Below are 5,752 nucleotides of genomic sequence, written 5' to 3' on the forward strand. Positions count from 1 at the left end.
ACCCTTTCACAACCCGGCTGCCGTTTACTGTGACAAAGTACTATTTCGACATGACTTGGTCTCCTAAGACTTCTTCAATCACTCCAGTCTCATTGGGGAACCGTAACACCTGATAGTAGGTTGATGCCACTGATCGTATGGCGTGCAACCATGCTCTTCCCAAGATTATTTTGTAAGTGGAAGAGACTTTCAATACCCAAAATTCCACCTGTTTCGCCATCGTTCCTGCCTTGACTGGCAGAATTATCTTGTCCACCGGCCATTCTGGCATTGCGTTGAAGCCAACTAAGAGAGATGTTGCGGGTGCCAAGTCTCTATCCTCTAATTTTAGTTGCTTGAAGGTCTCGTAATACATTATCTCGTAGGAGCTCCCTTGGTCAATTAGGATCCGCTTGATGTCGAAGTTCATGACATGCAAAGTAACCACCAGTGTGTCGTTATGAGGGCACTGTAACCTTGCTAAGTCCTTGTCAGAAAAGGAGATGACGTATGTTGCCTCCGTTTTTCCCTTTTTGACGATAGGTTATGCACTTAGTACCTCTCTCATGTGCTCAGCCTTTTTGATCATCCCTCTGAGTTCACATATCCGTTCAGGTTCGACAATCCCATGTATTACATTAATTATGCCTTGGGGCGGACCGTCGACCGGCATCCCATCCAGCCTATTACGGTCCTGGGGGGTTGGTTGTGTTCCTCCTTCAATATATTAGTCCAGGTGGTCTGTGACCATTAGCTCCTCCAGATGTTGCCTTAATGGCGTACAGCTTTCATCTCGGTGCCCATTTTCATCATGGAAGGTGCAACGATACCTCTCATCGTAGCCCCTCTACATTTCTCCCAACTTGGCTGGCCACCGAATGAAGGGTTCATCACGTATCTTGCTAAGAATCCGGTAGATAGGTTTATTAAATACTGTGGTAATGGCAGTGCGGACTCTCAGCTTCCTTGCTTGGGGTCCTCCCTATTAGCTCATCTGTCTCACCCATTTTTGCTTCAACCGTGTTGACTTTTGTTGCAGTCTTTCTATTCGATATCGCTGTTGTGCCAGATTTTACTTTAGCGCGGGCGCTATCTTCTTCTACCCGGATGAGCTGATGTACTCTCTCCATTAGGGCCTCCATCGTGAGAGGTGGCATCATCGCCATTGAATCCCTCAACTTGTTACCGACCGGTAAACCCCGTTTGTACTATGCGATGACAAGTTTGTGGGGCAATCCCCAATCTGATTGAAAGTCTCCCAATATCGACTGCTATAAGACTTCAACGTTTCCTTCTCACCCATGTCAATGGAGAGTAGCTGGTCAATCTCCGCTGGTGTCTTGGTGTTTTTTCTGAATCTGGTCACAAATGCTTCTGCCAACTGCGCCCATGAAGCTATGCTACCTTCTAGCAACCTTTCAAACCATGTAAGACCCAGGTCACCAAGGCTGGAAGGAAACAAGATACACATTAGGGCCTCGTTTCGTCGATACACTGCCATAACTTGGTGAAAGTGGCTTAAGTGCATGTAGGGGTCTGACTTCCCCTCATAAGTAGTGAATTTGGGCTGGTGGAAGCCTGAGGGTAACGGTGCGTTCTCAATTGCCGGAACGAACGGTGAGCTCTACAACCTTGCTAACACTTTATCTGTTGGTTCGTAAGCAAGGCGCGGTATTGGCATCCCTACCTCGACACTCCCATGTGTCCTAGGAGCCAATCGCTGTAGAGCTGAAACTCTACAAAGGTCGCGAGCCCTGGTATCCTCCTTCCATCGGGCCCTCTCCTCTAGCACTGTTCGCAGGTCTGCCGACCTAGGCAACTCCGTATGCCTAGATGTCATTTGGTGCGTGTGCGAGGGCCGATAACTGCTTCCCTCCTGTATACGACCTCTCAATGCTCATTCTCTTAGACCTCGAGTAACAAGTCCTAGAGGTTCGTGATTGTGTATCACATGTCCTTAGGCTTATTCTTTCTATCTGAGACGGTGTGACTTGCCTGTCACAATCTTCTGAGTGTCGAGGATGCGCCCTACTCTTGCCTACCTCTTCTCCCGCCACCCATTTGCCCTTTATCTGGCGCTTCATCGTCTCCATGTCTGCCGCCATCCTCCTTATCAATTCGTCTTGCTCCCTCACACAATCCTCCAGAACCTGAGGATCCAACATCCAACTCTGCCTTTCAAGACTTTGGGAGCGACGTCTCTCCCGTGTATCCCTCTGTGGGTTCCGTCGTGGGGGTCTAACTCTACCATGGGTAGGATATAAGGTAAGCTTTCGTATCTCCCGCCCCCCTCTGGGGTGTGCCCATCAATAGCAAATTACGGCAAATCTTCATTGTGCGCTATTGAAATCAGTTTGAAGGAAAACTTAATCAAGAGGTTTGTTCTTTGTGATTGTCCTTTCCACAGATGGCGCCAATTGTACGAGCACAAAATAATCCTCTCGTATAATCTTGTTGATCAAGTTTGCTCTCCTTCAAACATTGTCACTTTGTTACCTAAAAACACAAACGTGAGCTAGCTGGCGAGTGTGCACTGGAAACCTCTCTGATGCCTAAGTCAGCAAATAGACAATAGACAAAAGCTCTATATGTTCGAGAGTAAAAATTGTGATACCTGTACATAGGTCCTGTACGAACTTTTATAGATTCCGCGTGACACAATCCTAGTAAGACTCTTATTCTCCAATGTAGAGTCCTCCTAGGAATCACATCTCTAAAAGATAATGCTTATTTTTTAACACCCTCCTCACTACTTAACCAAGTGAGATGGTTCAAACCTTATACCACGGTTTGGAAACAACAGAACCGAGCTAGCACAGCCTTGCCTTACACCAGACTCAACCAGGCTCACTCAGCTCGATATTATCTTGGGCAACACGGTCAGTCTTTACTTTTGAGATTACGCCCTACAGTGTTATCCTCTAGCTCAGTTCTCCTTCCACTAATACCTCGGTCCAGGACATCCAGACCAAGCCATTGGTAGCCACCTCTGACTGAACTGACGGGATCAAGGACAAAACTACGTAGACCATTACCTCGGCCCATAGCTCGGTCCATTTCAACATTTGGACTTAGCTTGGCCCAAGTTACACATAAATTACCCTCTCATCATCAATCTTTTTCCTCATATGTTATATCATATTTTTCTAATTTGTACCATTCCTCTTCTAAAGACAGTAAATTAATCCCGCTCATATCATGGCCTTGCCATATCCTTGATTTTCTTACTCCTTTCTTTAGTAAGGAATGGGAAGGGAAACGGGATGGGGACGGAACACTAAATCCATCCCACCCATTTGTCTTGTCCTATTGTCTTTCTAAAATTTCAATTCTATCTATTCATTTTGTGGATGGAATAGAAATTTTCATTGATTTATCAATACATATGAAAGTTCTATACAAACAAATCTTTATTTTATATAAGAAATTGGATAGGAAAAAATTAAAATCTCATAATGGCATAGTAGTTATAAATCGGTAATTTTTAATTTTAAAGATATGATATAATTTTTTTAAATGAAATGGAGAATCAAAATAGAATAACAAAAAGATATATACTTAGAAAATATATTACTCCAAAAGTAATCATTGTTACAATGAATGTGGTCTATACATCTTATTTTTTGAATAATTTTTTGGATTTTTTGTTTTTTTTTTTTAGTAGTTGACATTATTAACATTATTAAAAGAGTGTTATTCTAACTCAAAAGTTATACTTATTTTTCAAATTCAGTAATATGATAATCTGTTAAAATATTTAAGACAATTCTCTTTCATATATTTTTTAATCATCAATCAATTATCTCTCTTCGATATCACTAAATCTAAAAATTGGATCGTTAGCATCCATGTCGTGTTTCTTATTGAAATTGAAATGTGATTAGATTGAAATGTGATTAGAGAGAAACCATGAGCTGTTGAAAAATAATGCAACTACAGTCCAAACAGATATAATACATAATTGTTGCAGTGTGTAGTCTGTACAAAAGACAGTTTAAGCTCAACTACAGATTGATAGGAGTTCCCACATCTCTCTCCCTCTCTCTCTCCGTTGTTTGCCAATCTCCTTATCCGTCCCCTTAAAGATTTTGCTATCCATATACCAAAGAACAACAGCTAAGGAGCAAAGGAAATAAGCCTATAAAACTGAATCAGAGATCTTTGGGTTGTTCATTGACACGATCTTCAGGCTATGGATAGCCAACAACACTACCATCACCAGCAGCAAAAGTTGAGGTGGGACAAAGTTGAAGATGACCAGCAGATGCATATTATAGATGACAAAGTTGAAGATGGCCAACAACCACCACCACCATCCACCGCAGCCTCACGGCCTTCAGCTTCATCCTCTCCAACCCACGAATTCTCCTTCGCAATCTCTCTCCACCCCCAACCACCATCCACGACAGCCCCCACTGGTACCGCAGAATTAACTCCAGCCGATGAGATATTCTTTCACGGCCACTTGCTTCCTCTCCACCTCCTCTCCCACCTCCCTCCTATATCTCCTCCTCGCTCCTCCTCCACCAATTCAATCGACAAAACTTTTAGCCTACCCATCAGAGAACTACTCCAAGACCAAAACGTCAACAACATCAATAGCACCACCACAAACAACAACAACAACAACAACAAAAACAATACTAGTAGCAATCGCAATACAATGGAAAGACCCAAGTCCAAGTCATTCTCGTTGTTCCGAGGGCGATCGAGATTCCAAAAAGGGTTTGAACTTGAAGATGGAGAAAAAGAAGAGAAAGAGAAGCACAATAGGAAGCAAAGGTTCGATGTGATTAGTCATGTAATAAAGAGATACGTGAGAATGGTTAGGCCTCTATTGTCGTTCAGAGCGTGCAGATCTAGAAGGAAAGACGATAATATATAGCAGCCTTGTTCATTTTCAGGTAGTTTGAGGTTGAGAGGAAGGAGGAGAGGGGAGTTCTCAGCACCAGCGTCGATGAGGACGTCACCCACAAACAGCAGTCTCCTTCTTGCAACTGCAACTGCAACTGCAACTTCTATAAGTGACAGTAGCACCATGGAAGAGTTGCAAGCTGCAATTCAATCTGCAATTGCTCATTGCAAGAATTCCATTTCAAATGATGACAAAATCAAATGCTAACGATGTTTGGCAACTTGGAAACTTCTACTAGTTTTTTTTTTTTTTTTTTTTCTTCCTCACATAATAAGAGCAGTCGCAACGGTTAAATTCGAACTCGAACATTGTCCTAGCAAATCAGTTCCTCATCCATTTCATTATATAGAAATAGTATAAATGTATAGTTGAGAATAAATGGGGTCCTGTCATGTGTTGAGAGAACTACTAAATTCAACAAGTTAATTTTTTTAGGGCAAAATTGACTTTATCCCTGGGTCTAATAGTATCTAATAGTACGAGTGGTGATTCATCCCACTAATTTTTGGACCACTAATAGCTTTAATGAGCTTAAAAAAAAAAAAAAAAAAAAAAAAATTCAAGCCAAAACATCACATCACTTTGGTGGGAGCCACTGTGCCACATCATTAGTGATGCTCTAGAGCTCTCAATTTAGTGCTCTAAAACATTATTCCTAATAGTACTTTACTCTCTTATAGTTTAAAAATAAGTAAAAAAAACTCTTTTATAATTTTAGACTAAAACGTTAGGGTTAGTTTTTCTATTAAAGATAACGGAATACTCTCATATTTACCTTATTCTCCAAATTAAATTTTAATCCTAACCTTAATTGTCATTTTTATACAAAAAAAAATTAAAAATTAATAATTAATAATA

The 5,752-nt window shown here is 41.5% G+C and overlaps 1 pseudogene; it reads left to right on the forward strand.

The window, feature by feature from the left end:
- The first annotated feature begins 4,171 nt into the window (after window positions 1–4,171).
- LOC145793326 (BRI1 kinase inhibitor 1-like) lies at window positions 4,172–5,101 on the forward strand (annotated as a pseudogene).
- Window positions 5,102–5,752: the final 651 nt, after the last annotated feature.

Source organism: Camellia sinensis, chromosome 6, assembly GCF_055761805.1.
Source record: "Camellia sinensis isolate YWXY chromosome 6, ASM5576180v1, whole genome shotgun sequence".
Lineage (NCBI taxonomy): Eukaryota > Viridiplantae > Streptophyta > Magnoliopsida > Ericales > Theaceae > Camellia > Camellia sinensis.